At 41.4% G+C, this 15660-nt stretch overlaps 1 protein-coding gene across 11 annotated transcripts in view; it reads left to right on the forward strand.

The window, feature by feature from the left end:
* Nucleotides 1-15660, forward strand: part of ULK4 (unc-51 like kinase 4) — a 617184-nt gene that overhangs the window by 476350 nt on the left and 125174 nt on the right. The window lies entirely within an intron of this gene.

Raw genomic sequence — 15660 nt, forward strand, 5'->3', positions numbered from 1 at the left:
GCAAGATTTCAGCTACTTGAGCCAGCATTGTTGCCTCCAAGGGTCTACACTAGCAGGAAGCTGGAGTCAGGAGCCACATCTGGGCATCTGCCCCAGGTTCTCGGATGTGGCATGTGGGTAGCTGGATCACCTGCTCCTCCTGCTCCATTTTAGTTCAGCGTCAGTTTGTTGCGAGTGTATAGAGATACAGTTGACTTTTATATATCAACATCATGTCCTGCAGCCTTGCTAAGCTTGTCTGGTAGTTCCAGGAGTTCTCTACTGGAGGAATTCCTTAGAGTCTTCTATATATATGAGCATGTCATCAGCAAATGGAGACAGATGGCGTTGCCTAAACTTGCTTAACTGTCCTTCACAGAACTTCCAATATAAAGACGCATGAAAGTGGTGAGAGTGAACATCCTTGTTGGTTCATGATGTCACAAGGGAAAATCTCATTGTTTTGCCAGGAAAAATGATGTTAGCCAAAGGATCTCATATATGTCCTTTATCAGTTGAGAAAGTCCCTTTCTGTTCCTCATGTGTTGAATGTTTTTATCCCAGAAAGATGTTTAATTTTCTCAGGGGCTCATTTTGTGACTATTGAATGGATCCTTTTCGTTTTTGTTCTTTATTACGATTTCATGCACCACTGATTGATACTCAGATTCCAAACCAGTCTTGCATGCCGATGTATGAATTCCACTTTATTGTAATAGATAATACATTTAATAAGTGGCCAATTTAGTTTACTGGAAATTTTTGAGGACTTTTACACTTATACATAAAATATATTAATTGGCTTTTGGTATTATTTTCTCATGATGTCTGTCTGGCTTTCTAGAATGGGTTGAAAAGCATCTGGTTTGTTTTAGCTTTCAGGAAGAGTTTGCATAGACTTTTTTTTCAACTTTTATTTAATAAATATAAATTTCCAAAGTACGACTTTTGGATTATAGTGGCTTTTTCCCCCCCATAACCTCCCTCCCACCCGCAACCATCCTTCTATACCAAATTTGCTTAGAGTTTTCATCATGAAAGGGTGTTGTATTTTATCAAATGCTTTCTCTGCATCTATTGAAATAATCATATGGTTTTTCTTCTGGTGTTTGTTAATGTGGTGTATCACATTGATTTGTGAACGTTGAACCATCCCTGCATACCAGAGATAAATCCCACTTGGTCTGGGTGGATGATCTTTTTGATGTGTTGTCACATCCTATTGGCCAGAATTTTATTGCTGATTTTTGCGTCTATGTTCATCAGGGATATTGGTCTCTAATTCTCTTTCTCTGCTGCATCTTTTTCAGGCTTAGGGATTAAGGTGATGCTGGCTTCATAGAAAGAATTTGGGAGGATTCCCTATCTTTTGATTGTTCTGAATGGTTTGAGAAGAATTGGAGTTAGTTCTTCTTTAAATGTCTGGTAGAATTCAGCAGTGAATCCATCTGGTCCTGGCCTTTTCTTTGTTGGGAAGGCCTTTACAACTGATTAAATTTCTGTTATGGGTCTATTTAGGTTTTCTTTGCCTTCATGGCTCAGATTAGGTAGGTTGTATGTGTCCAGCAATCTATCCATTTCTGATAGATTTCCCTGTTTGCTGGCATACAACTCTTTGTAGTAATTTCTGATGACTTTTTAGAGAAATGTCTCATGTCCTTTGCCCATTTTTTTTTCAATATTTTAAAATTTATGTGGCTTACTTGAGAGGCAGAGAGGGAGAATGAAGTACAGAGACAGAGATTGGGGGAAAGAGAAAGAAAGAGAGCAAGAAGAAGAGGGAGAAGAAGGGGAGAGGAGAGGAGGGGAGGGGAAGGGAGGGGAGGGGAGAGGAGGGGAGAGGTGTCTGCTGTTACATTCCCTTTTTCATCTCTGATTTTGTTGATTTTGGTCTTTTCTTTTTTTAGTTAGTTGGGCCAATGGTGTGTCAATTTTGTTTATTTTTTCAAAAAACCAGCTCTTCATTTTGCTGATCTTTTGTAATTTTTTTGGATTCAGTTCTGCTGATTTCTTCTCTAATTTTAATTATTTCTATTCTCCTACTAGATTTGGGTCTTGTTTGCTGCACTTTTTCTAGATACTTGAGATGCATTGATAGCTCATTCATTTGGTGCACCTATTGCTATAAACTTTCCTGTTAACACTGCTTTGGCTGTATCCTATAAGTTTTGATATGTTGTGTTGTTATCCTCATTTACTTCCAGAAAGTTTGATTTCTCTTTTGATTTCTTCTATGACCTGCTATTCATTCAGGACATGTGGTTCAGTCTCCTTGTGTTTTCATATACTCTAGGGATTCCTGAGTTGCTAATTTCTAGCTTTATTCCACTGTGGTCTGAGAAGATACATGGTATGATTTAGATTCTTTTGAATTTGCTGATATTTTCCTTATGGCTTAGTATGTGGTCAGCCCTAGAGTAGGTTCTACTCTAGTAGTGCTGAGAAGAATGTGTATTCTACAAGTGCAGGATGAAAAGTTCTGTAGATATCTGTTAGATCCATTTGGGCTATAGTGTCGATTAAATCTGATGTTTCCTTGTTGATCTTCTGTCTGGTTGATCTGTCTATTGCTGAAAGTGGAGTAGTGAAGTCCCCCAATGCTATTGCATTAGAGGCTAAGCCTCCCTTTAAATTCCTTAACATATCTCTAAATAAGCCGGTGCACTGTACTTAGGTGCATATACGTTTATAATAGTTACATCTGCCTGTTGAATTGATCCCTTAATCATTATATAGTGCCCCTCTTTGTCTGTCTCAACAGTTTTTGTGTTAAAGTTTATTTTGTCTGATATTAAGATGGCTACACCAGCTCTTTTTTGGTTTCTGTTGACATGGGATATCTTTTTCCAACCTTTTACTTTCAGTCTGCATGCCTCTTTGTTGGAAAGATGTGTTTCTTGTATGAAGTTAATAGATGGGTTTTGTTTTTTAATTGACTCAGCCAGTCTGTGTCTTTTAACTTGAGAGTTGAGGCCATTTACATTCAATATGACTATTGATAATTAGTGACTTTGCCCTGCCATTTTTCTGAAGATACTTCTTTTTCCTTTTTTTTTTTTAATTTATTTGACAGATAGAATTAGACAGTGAGAGAGAGAGACAGAGAGAAAGGTTCTCCCTCTGCTGGTTCACTCCCCAAATGGCCACCATAGCCAGCACTGCGCCGATCCGAAGCCAGGAGCCAGGTGCTTCCCCCTGATCTCCCACGTGGGCGCAGGGGCCAAAGCACTTGGGCCATCCCCCACTGCCTTCCTGGGACACAGCAGAGAGCTGAACTGGAAGAGGAGCCACTGGGACTAGAACCTAGCACCCATATGCGATGCCGGCGCTGTATTGGAGGACCAACCAAGTGAGCCATGACGCCAGCCACCCAAAGATATTTCTAATATATGCTTTGAACTTCCTATGATCTTTTACTGAGAGATTTTCTTCCTTTACCTTCTTTCATATTGATGACCATGTTTGTGTTTCTGTGTGTAACACATCTTTAAGCATCTTTTGCAGGGCTGGGCGTATGGTGACAAATTCTTTCATTACTGTTTGCTATGAGAGGTCTTTATTTCACCTTCATTCACAAATGAGAGCTTTGCAGGATATAATATTCTGGGATGGCAGTTTTTTTCTCTTAGTACTTGGGCTATATCTCGCCATTCCCTCCTAGCCTGTAGGGTTTTTGATGAGAAGTCATCTGTGAGTCTAACTGGAGATCCTCTGAGAGTAATCTGACGTTTCTCTCTTGCACATTTTAGAATATTTTCTTTATGTTTTACTGGGGACAGTTTGATTACAACGTGTCGTGGTGAGGATCTCTTTTGGTCATGTTTATTGGGGGTTCTATGTGTTTCCTGTACTTGGATGTCTCTTTCTCCAAACCTGGGAACTTTTCTGCTAGTATCTCACTAAAAGGGCTTTCTAATCCTTTCTCTCTCTCCATGCCTTCAGGAACTCCTGGAACCAGAATGTTGGGTTTTTTAATAGCATCCTGTGGATTCCCAACAATATATTTTAGATTTCTAATTTCTTCTTCTTTTCTTTGGTTTGACTGTATACTTTCCTGTGCTCTGTCTTTTAAGTCCGATGTTCTCTCTCCTACTTCAATGATTCTGTTTTTAAGGCTCTCAAATGTGTTTTTAATTTGTTCCATTGAATTCTTCATTTCATTTTGGTTTCTCTTCAATGTCTCAATTTCATGTCCTACTAAATTCCTCATTTCATTTTGATTCCTCCTTAAGATTTCATTCTCATGAGAGAGATTTTCTGTCCTGTCCTGTATGGATTTCTGTAGTTCATGCATTTGTTTTTTATAACTTCTAAGTGTTCTTATCATAAATTTTTTGAGTTCCGCTTCTTGCATTTCATCTAATCATCTTCATAATCTTGTTTGGGAGTGTCATGTTCATTTGGGAGCTTCATAATGTCTTCCTTGTTCTTGTTTCCTCAGTTTCTGCATTTGTTGTTTGGCACTGTGGAGATATTCTTTGGTTTCTTTTTTTTTCTTGCTGTGGTTGCTTTTCTCATTATGCTATGACTCTAGATTAAGTGGACTGTCTGCTTTTGGTGGATCTTTAGAGGCTTGTGGTGGGTGTGGCCAGAGAGCTCTTGTTCAGTTCTTCAGGGTTAAGGGTGTGCCAAAGGTGACACACCCAGCTTTGGTGTGGCAAATCTCTCTCTCTTTTTTCAGAAGGGAAGTAATTCCACACAACTGAGCTCTTCTCCTTGATGGCAATCAGTGCCTGAGCGCTAGCCCCAGGGGTATATTTGTCTGCTCTGTCCCAAGGACCACACAAAGGATCTGTGCAGTCCTCATAAGCTCAGATTCCCCTGCAATGTCTCTCCCTGGGAAGCCAAAGCTGCCCGAATTTGTGGTATCTCCCACCGAGACTCCTCACTTCTCAGCCACACTGTGAGTTCTCCTACACACCCTCAGTTTTTTTTTTTTCCCCACAGTCCCGGTTCATAAGCTCCACACATTCACTAGGTCTTAGTCTCCTGTTATTTCTCCCCACCAGAGTCAGGTTTTTCTGTTTGGATGAGGGCTGGCGCAGCCCTGAGCTGGCACAGCTGTTACGTATGTCCAAAATGGCACCTGCTATATTGTCTCCCCCACCTTTGTAAGGTGAGTGGAGAGAGAATCGTGTCCATACTGGTCCCTTTATTTTTTTTTCTCTCCTCTAGTTATGCTGGTGTACTTTCCTCCACAAGGCTTCAAGCCTCGTTCCCTCTAGGCTCTTCCTGCCGCTTTTCCGCCAGTGTCTCGGGCTACTGTGGTTTCACCTCACCTCCCTTTCCAGTGCTGGTGTGTAGACTTGGCAGCTGGGTCCTGAGCCATGGCTGCCCGTGCCCTCCACGTAGGTCCACCATGTCCCGCTAATTCTGGAAGAGTTTCCTCTGCCGTTTTTTCCCTAACTCTTCCCTGAACCTACAGTATCTCCACTTTTATTAAACTATCTTTTCCTGGACTATCAGTGAGCTCCCTCCCTATTCCGCCATCTTGGAGCCCTCTGCATAGACGTATTATCACTTCTTCCCCAGTAAATCCATGTGGGCCTAGAGTTTGTCTTATAGGAAGGATTTTAGCTATATGCTCATTTTTTTCTACTGGGTACTGGACTGCTCAGGTTACCTGTTTCATCTTGAGTGACATTTGCCCTGCTTTCTGCTCCTTGGCACTTGATACCATCAACTCTTGCTGCCTTGGTCTTGAGGGCTGTCTTCTGTGTCTTGTCAACTTAAGAAATCCCCTGGGATCTGCCTCTGCTGCCCTCCGTGGCCTGGACACTTCCTGCAGTCTCCAACAGAGGACACTTGAGGGCCCATCCTGTTTCCCTGCTCTCCTGGGTTATTGTCCTTCACTGCCTGATCTCCAACTAGAGAGCCATTGTTCGTGTGTTTGGTTTATTGTTTCAGGAAGTTGGGTATGTCCTTTCCCCGTTATTCCCGGGATGATGGGAAGCTTTCATACCACATTTTTTCTTTTTTGAAAAAACAAAACAAAACAAAACAAAAACCAGGCATTATGAGTTACGAGAGTCCAGGTAATAAGCCACCCTTGAAAATCTCCCTCCAGTTATTTGAACAGTGATGCAAAACTAACTCAAAAATGAAGAACTGTTAGATTGAAAAAGAAGCCAGATTCTGTGTGCCTATTTCTCCAAGTAACTAAAATCTATGAAAATAGAGAAGATTTCAATGTGCCTTGCAGGTCTGGGGCATGAAACAGAGAAGCTGCTAAGGGAAAACAAATTTTCTGTAATTACTAGATGATAGAAAGCAGGTGGAACTGACTTGAAACAGTTAAGAAACCCATCACCCACAACGTGCGCAGGAGAAAACTTGCCAGAAGGCAGGAGCAGCTGCAGAAGACGTGTGTCCTCAGAGTGAGGTGGAAAGCTGACGGAGGCCCTCGCTACTCGCTGCTCACCACGCTGATTGAAGGTCAGCCTTCAGAGCAGTGAGGCCCTACCATGTACCCATGTTGCTTTGCGCCATCATTCACGAACCGAATGATGTTGCAGGTGGTTTGTAGCATGGAAGACGGCCCAGGAGATGGGGTGGGCAGACAAGGGGAAGCCACTTAGAGAAACTGGCATTACACAGATGTGGAGGAGATGCAAGCCAGCTGCCCATGGCGTTCTACCCCATCTTCCACTCAAGAAATAAAGAAGACTTGAGGCATTGAGGGAAGCGCAGGTGCAAGAAACACAAAGACCACGGTAAACGGTGACTCTGGCTGAGCACAGGAGAAGCAGATGATAGGAAGTGTTAGGAAGTGAGTTGTGTCCTCCACCAATAATAATAACAATGAGTGATGTTAAAACCCTAAGCCCCAGTACCTCAGAATGTGATGTTATTTTGTTTTGTTTTGTTTTTGTTTTTTTTTTTTTTGACAGGCAGAGTGGACAGTGAGAGAGAGAGACAGAGAGAAAGGTCTTCCTTTTGCCGTTGGTTCACCCTCCAATGGCCGCCGCGGCCGGTGCGCTGCGGCCGGCGCACCGCGCTGATCCGATGGCAGGAGCCAGGAGCCAGGTGCTTTTCCTGGTCTCCCATGGGGTGCAGGGCCCAAGCACCTGGGCCATCCTCCACTGCACTCCCTGGCCACAGCAGAGGGCTGGCCTGGAAGAGGGGCAACCGGGACAGAATCCGGCGCCCCGACCGGGACTAGAACCCGGTGTGCCGGCGCCGCTAGGCGGAGGATTAGCCTAGTGAGCCGCGGCGCCGGCCGTGATGTTATTTTGAAACCGTGTCATTCTACATGGAACTCACTAAGATGAGGTCAGCCTTGGGTCGGGCCCGCCCCTCGCCTAATGTGATTGGCGTTCCTATGAGAAGATGGCCAGGAAAAGACACAGGCACACAGAGAGAATGTCCTCTCATGGCGAAGTCAGGGATTGGAATGAAGCAACACAAGCCAAGAAGCACTAAAGAGTTGCGGTAGATTCCTGGCGTGAGGCCTCACTCCTGTGCCTCGGATCCAGCTTCCTGCCTGTGTGCACCTCGGGAGGCAGCAGGTGGCGGCACAAGTCCCTGGCTCCAGCACCCCGCGTGGAAGACCCAGATGAAGTTCCAGGGTCCCAGCTCTGGTCTGGTCTAATCCTGGCTACTGAGGGCTTTTAGGGAAGTGGATCAGTGGATATGAGCTATCTCACTGTGTCTCTCTGACTTGGAAATGTAGCGAAAATACATTTTGAAACAATTTTTTGAAAAACCTAGAATCTGAGAAGACAGCAAGAAAGCTCCACCTTGACTTTGGATGCTCAGCCCACAGGACCGCGTGTCTGGCCACACAAAAAGCTAACACAGTGAAAAGTAAGTTGTGATCCGTGTCATCAGACAAATAGAACAGTTGCTCATATAACCCAGGGAAGGTTTAAAAGAGGCAGAATGAGAAGAACAAAAGGAAACAGAAAACAAAGGATAAAACGCCATTGACAGGAGCGCCGCTACTTTACTATTAGCCTTGAGTGTCAGTGGCCTAAACGGACCCCTCAAAAGCCAGCAACGGTCAGGGCACATTCGTGCTGCTGTAATAGAATACCTCAGAAGGGCCATTTATGGGAAACAAATTTAACGGCTCAAAGGAAAATGTCTGAATGCATAGACTTGATTTAAAATGAAAACATAACAAAGCATGTAAGATAGAGCTGACAGCAGTGCCTAGAGAAAAAGGTATAGTACCACGAACTTAAGTTAGAACGAAAGGATTAGTCTTCCATCAGCAGTCTAAACCCCTGTCTCCAGGAAGTAGGAAAGAACACAGTTAACCCAAAGCAAGCGAAAGAGAGGAAATTACAAAGATGAAATCAGAAATCAGTGAAATTGAAAATAGGAAAATGGTAGAGAAAAATCAATGAAACAAAAAGCTGACTCTGAAAAAAAAAATTAAAACTGATGGCGAGAGAAGACAGAAATGACCAGCATAAGGAATGAAATGGGAAATGTTAGCATATATTAAAAAGGTAACAAAGGAATATTCTGAACAATTTTAAACTCACAAATTCTTTCACTTAGAAAAAGTGGATCAAATCATCAAAAACTACGAAAACTCAGCCAGGATAAGTGCCTGAATAGTCCTATAATCATTGAAAAATGAATCTGTAGTTTGAACACTCCTGAAAAGCAATCTCTATGCTCAGATAATTTTCGTGTAAAATTCTACCAACCATTTAAGTATATCAAGCACAAATTTTACACAGTTTCTTATAGAAAACAGGAGAGGGAATATTTTGCAACTCATTTTGTGGGAGTAGTCTTGTGCCAATACTAAACTCAGGCAAAGAAAATATTTAAAATGATTGCAGACCGACATCTGTGAGAAAATTAGGTACAAAAGCCCTGAGCAAAATATTAACAAATGGAACATACCAGTGTATGTACAGAATGAGCTCTATGGCCAAGCAGAAATCATTCCAGATATACATGATATTCCATTGAAATAATCAGTTAACGTATTCTACCAACTAAGCAAAGAAAAAATAACATCACATGGTAGTATTGATTGGTGTATAAGAATCAATTGGCATAATCCAGCCCTACTCATGATAAAATAGGATTAAAGAGGGAACCTCCTCAACTTGATAATAAACTTCTATGAAAAATCTGCAACATACTTCATGGTAAACAACCAAGTTCTTTTTCCCGAAGACTGGGAACAAGGCAAGGGTGTCCATTCCATCTTCCATCCATTCTTAGTCTGTATAATGGTGGGGATACCAGTCAGTGCACTGTGGGCAAGAAAAGAAGTAAACTGTGTCCTATCTGGAAAGAAAGAAATAAAATGTTCCCTACTTAGAGTTGACATGATTTTCTAAGTAGAGAAGTCCAAAGAATCTGTGGAAACACTCCTATTATGAATGAGCTTAAGCTAGGTTTTGGGATGAAAGGTCAAGGAACAAAATTCAAACTCATCAAAATGTGTGCTTATGTGTAGTTTGTAAATATAAATTATACTTCAATAAAGTTTGAAAAGTCATATTTCTATATATGAACAGTGAACACATGAAACGGAAATGAAAAGCATAATGCCATTTAATGTCACTCCAAAGAAAATTAATTATTTAGGTAAATAGAACAAAGCACCTGTAGGACACATGAAGGGTCCTTAGAGCATTCATGGAAAATGCATCTAACGAAAAAAAACTGTGCACGAATCTCAAAATTTTTATGCTCTAAAATAATATTTTAATTGTATTTTTCATGAGATTTTTGAAAACTCATTGTATATCCTGAATATTATAACATGCCAGAAAAGAGATCAAAGAAGGCATTAATGGAGTGACATACTATGTTCATGGATTGGAAGAGTCCGCAGACTGAAAATGCTGACTTTCCCTAAACTGATAGGTCCAATGCAATTCCTATTATAAATCAAGATTTTTTTTTATAGTCAAGCTCATGCTATAGTTTATAAAGAAAGGCTCAAGCCTTAGAATAGCCAAAGTAATTTTGGAAAAGAAGAACATGTGAGAAGAAACTTTCTGTGTCATGTTAACACTTAACTATGTAGCTACATTAGAATAGCAGTGTATTACTTTATAAAATAGATGCCTTGATTAATGGAACAGCATAGAGATCCCAGAAGCAGGCCCACACAAAAATGCCTGCCTGATTTTTAGCACAGGTGTATAAGCAATGCAATGGCGGAACAATAGCCTTTTAAAGATGGTGTTGGAGGGGCAGGCATTGTGGTGCAGGGAGTTTTAAAATGCTGCCTGGGACACCCATATCCCATGTTTGAGCACCTGGATTCAAGCCCACCTTCTCTTCTGATCCAGTTTCTCAGTAATGTGCAACCAGGGGTGGGGCAGGGCATGATGGCTCAAGTATGTAGGACCCTGCCTCCATCATGGAAGACCCAGATAGAGTTCCTGGCTTCTGGCTTTGGCCTGGCCTGACCCAGCTGTTTTGAACATTTGAGGAGTGAGCCAGCAAATGGAAGACCTGTCTCTGATTCTCACTCTGCCTTGGAAATAAATAATTTTTTAAGGAAAAAAAAAAAAGAGCTAGACCAATTGGACCTTCAGTGACAAAAAGAAACTCTACCAAAACCTCATACTTTGTATAAATATTAATTAAAAATTAAATGAATTAAGTGTAAAACTATAAAATGTGTGTGTGTGTGTGTGTGTGTGTGTGTGAGAGAGAGAGAGAGAGAGAGAGAGAAGGAGGAAGGGAGGGAGAGAAAATCTTCACCACTCAAGGTTTGGCAAAGAGTTTTTTCTCTTGACACCAAAAGCACGGTTCTTAAGATCTAAAAATCAATTAATTGGACTTTTTAAAAATTAAATATTTTTTTCTCTGTACAAAATTTAGAGAAGTAGATGAAAAGACAGGCTACAGACTTGGAGAGAATATTTGCAAACCACATATCTGAGAAAAGAGTTGTATCTAGAGTATTTAAAGAACTTTCTTTTTTTAAAAAAAAAAAAAGATTTTATTTGAAAGGTAGAGTTAAAGACAGTGAGAGGAAGACACAGAGAGAAAGGTCTTCTGTCTGTCGGTTCACTCCCCAGATGGCCGCAACGGCCGGAGCTGTGCCTCTCCGAAGCCAGGAGCTTCTTCCAAGTCTCCCACACGGGTGAAGGGGCCTAAGGACTTGAGCCATCGTCCACTGCTTTCCAGGCTGTAGCAGAGAGCTGGACTGGAAGAGGAACCGGTGCCCTTATGGGATGCCAGTGCCGCAGACGGAGGATTAACCTAGCACACCACGGGGCCGGCCCCTAAAGAACTTCCAAAATAAGTAAACTTTCAACTAACATAGCACAAGAAGATGTGACAATATATTCACTATCAATTGCCATTCGGAAAAACAAATTAAAACTACAATGAAATATCACCACCTGCCTCTCAGACTAAATTAAAAATCAGTGATACTACCAAGTGCTTGCAAAGATGCAGAGAAACTGACCCCTTCTACAGTTATGTTAGGGACGCGAAGTGGTAAGATGGGCAGCCCCTCTGGAGAAGAGTTTGGCAGTTTCTTATAAAAATACACATCAATTCCCCATACAAACCAGAAACTGTATTCTTGGGCATTTGTCCCAGGGAAATAAAAGCTCATGTTCACACAAAAATCTGTGCAAATATTCACAGTAGTTGTGTTTGGGGTAGTTCCAAATGGGAGATAACTCAAATTTCCTTTCATGGGGGAATACATTGTGTGGTTAAGTTTACAACATGAAAAGCTTCTCAGTAATAAAAAGAACTGGACTATTGATATACACAGAAACTCTAATGGATCTCACAGACGTGACACTGAGGGGAGAAAGCCATATGTGCCATGTGGTTCCTTTAGGTAAGTTCACTTGAAATGACAAAGCGCAGGCAGGTGAGTGAGTGCCAAGCTTTAGGGCTGAAGGAGGCCAACAGTCGGCTGTTGCTATAAAAGGGATACTTAGGGAACAGCTCCGTCTCTTTGTGGTAGTGACTGTCACTAATGTAGTGTGATAAAGTTGCATAGAGCCAGATGTACATGTACACGCCATGTATAAAATTGGTAAAGTCAGAACAAGGCTCATGCTTGTAGCACGGTTTATTTCCTGGTGATAGTATACTAATTTATTAAAAAGATGCTTCCACTGGGGGAAACTGGGTCAACTATGTACTAGATCTTTCTGTTTCTTACAACTTACAAATATCTATAAGTAAAATATTGATTCATGACAATGTAACATCTAAGTATTTCCTGTGTGGTTATAATAATCAACTTTATTTAAACTTGAAGCCATTTCTCCTCAACAGTTTATGCACAGGAATAATTTTATGCAGATTGCAATGCCGATTATTATACATTACTTTTTTGTTTTATGTTGTCATTGGTTGTATTTCATTGAAAGAAATTATGAATGATTAATTGACCAAAAAGAAACTGTATATAGATGAAATGTCATTTATACATTCAATTATTGTTTATAGCCATTGTCTATATTCACACTAAACTAGGGTCTTTCTGCTTTTTACTTGTTAAACCTCTTATTTGGAAAAATGGTAAGTTTTTTTTTAATGTAATGTAAATTTAAACAAAAATAGTTTCTTAACCACTGGAAAAAAATATTAATTCACATCAAAAAGTGAAATTGGACCCTGTTGGTGGGAATATAAACTAGTATAACCATTATGGAAGACAGTATGGAGATTCCTCAGAAATCTGAAATAGATGTACCATATGACTCAGCCACCCCACTCCTCGGAATTTACCCAAAGGAAATGAAATCAACATATGAAATAGTTCTCTATACCCCCGTGTTTATAGCAGCTCAGTTCACAATAGCTAAGATATGTAATCAACCCAGATGTCCATCAGCTCATGACTAGATAAAGAAGTTGTGGTGTATCTACTTTATGGAATACTATTCAGCTTTAAAAAAAAAAGAATGAAATCTTTTGCAACAAAATGAATGCAATTAATTATTAATTAATAATAACCCAGTCTTTAAAAGACAACAATCATGGGCTTTACCTGATTTGTGGTAAATAAGATACAGATTCCAAAAAATGTAATGTACTTCAATGAAATTGACATTTCGCGATTTGTTGACTGTTTATAATCCGTATCTGCACTCCTGAGGAACAGGTGGTCTTTCTACTTACTAGTTATGGAATTCTTTTTTCAGTGGAGGATGAAGCTTGTGACTTCAAAGCAAGTTGAAAAAATATCAACACAAAAGCTAAAAGGGCCAGCGCCACAGCTCACTAGGCTAATCCTCTGCCTGTGGCGCTGGCACCCTGGGTTCTAGCCCCGGTTGGGGTGCCGGATTCTGTCCCGATTGCTCCTCTTCCAGGCCAGCTCTCTGCTGTGGCCCGGGAGGGCAGTGGAGGATGGCCCAAGTCCTTGGGCCCTGTACCCGCATGGGAGGCTAGGAGGAAGTACCTGGATCCTGGCTTCGGATCCGCGTAGTGCGCCAGCCATGGCGGCCATTTGGGGGGTGAACTAACGGAAGGAAGACCTTTCTCTCTGTCTCTCTCTCACTGTCTAACTCTGCCTGTCCAAAAAAAAAAAAAAAAAAAAAAACCTAAAAGAAAAGCAAGAAAGGAAAGAAGAGGGAGGGTAAAACTTAAAACCATATATATAAAATAAATGAAATCTGTTCCCTTTATATAAGTTAATTAAGAAAGTAAAAGAAGACAGGAGAATTTAAAATTGAAAATTATGTATATGCTAGGGCAATTGTATTTAAAACTTAAAAACTCTTAAGTCTCAGTATTAAAAAGACAGATGACCTATTTTTAAAATGGGCAAAGCGTGCACACAAACATTTCTCTAAAGACAACGTACAAATGACCAATAAGCACAATAAAAAATGGGGAATATGAGCAGTCACCAGGCAAGTACACACACTACATTACCCCTCCACCCTACTAGGATGACTGTACTTAAAAAGAGGGGTATTAACAAGTGTTAGTGTGGAAGTGGGGGAACCGAAACCCTCATATGTCACTGGTATGAAGGACACCTTTGAAAAAAGGTGGTGGGGCCACCACTGTGGCCTAGCTGGTAGGGCCACCACCTGCAGTGCTGGGAGGTTCAAGTCCTGGCTGCTCCACTTCTGATCCAGCTCTCTGCTGTGGCCTGGGGAAGCAGCAGAAGATGGCCCAAGTCCTTGGACCCCTACCCCCACGTGGGAGTCCCAGAAGAAGCTCCTGGCTCCTGGCTCCTGCTTCGGATCGGCACAGCGCCGGCCGTCGTGGCCATCTGGGGAGTGAACCAGCAGTTGGATGACCTTTCTCTCTCTCTGCCTCTCCTCTCTCTCTGTAACTCTTTCAAGTAAAATAAATAAATCTTAAAAAAAAAAAAAAAAGAAAGAAAACAGGTGGGCAGCTCCTCAGAAGGTTAAAAATAGAGTTACTATATCAGGGGACTCCAGAAAGTTCATGGAAAACAGAATTCAAATATGAGCTCGTTAAGTGCAAAAGAATTGGAAAGCCTATCTAATTTTTTTCATCATACACATTTTCTGTGAACATTTTGAGGACCCTAATGCATAGATTTCAAAGTTTTTTGCTTCACAATAAACTTTTTAAAAAAGATTTATTGTGTATATTTGAAAGTCAGAGTTACAGACATGGAGAGACAGAGATCTTCCATCTGCTGGTTTTCACCGGCAGTGGCCACAGATGCCGGAGCTGAGCCATGCTGCAGCTGGGAGCTTCATCTGGGTCTCTCAGGTAGGTGATAGGGGTCCACACACCAGGGCCATCTGCTGCTGCTTTCCCAGGAGCATAGCAGGGAGGTGGATCAGAAGTGGAGCGGCTGGGATACCAGTGTCACAGCAGCTTTACCGCTACTCCACAATGCCAGCTGCCCGAAGACAGGTTTAATTCTGTTTGGTGTGAGCTTTTTGAAGCGTCCACACGGAGCTGAGTACTTCCACTCCTAGGCACATATCCCCAAGAAACAAGAATGCGCGTCTGCCCACAAAACTGGTACACATACGTTCATAGCAGCGTCGTTCACAGTAGCCAACACATGAAGACTTTCTCAATGTCTGTCAGTGGATACGAGGGTGAGCAAAATGTGATAGAGTAGAATGGTAGTTTTAGCCACATGATTTTAAAAACTACTTAAACATAATACGACACGGGTGCACCTTGGAAACGCAATGAGTGGGTCAAAGATGCTGTTGACAAATGATTGCATTTTGCCCAATTCCGAGTCTCCAATGTGCAGAATAGGTGAATTCCCAGAGTGAGGAGGCAGATGAGCACAGGGCCTCTGGGCGTAACAAGGTGACTACTGCAGGGTATAGGGTTTCTTTGTGGAGTGCTGGTTACGTGACTGTGAATATGACTAAAAGCCATTGACTTCTGTGCTGCGAGTGAAATGTACTGAAATGACACCTCAATAAAGCTCTTACAGATAAACTTTATGGTGGTCAGGTGGTCAGAGTATGATTATGATTTCATCTTACCCATGTTAATGCGTAGAGAAAGAATGCTTTCTTTCCTGTGTAGTCAATGATGATTTGGACACAAATAAAACCCAGGTGTTCTCCAGTGTCCGCTGGGAAGTGGATTTTTCTTAATTGAGTTACTGGTAAGCAAGAATGCAAAGGAAATGCCTCCAGAGAATCAGACTGTGTGAACACCCACTCACACACACACACACACACACACACAAACCCTTGTATGTATATATGTATATATGCAAATGTTAGATACGCATATAAAATTTGCCTTTTGCTAGTT

This window comes from Oryctolagus cuniculus, chromosome 10 (genome assembly GCF_964237555.1).
Source record: "Oryctolagus cuniculus chromosome 10, mOryCun1.1, whole genome shotgun sequence".
Lineage (NCBI taxonomy): Eukaryota > Metazoa > Chordata > Mammalia > Lagomorpha > Leporidae > Oryctolagus > Oryctolagus cuniculus.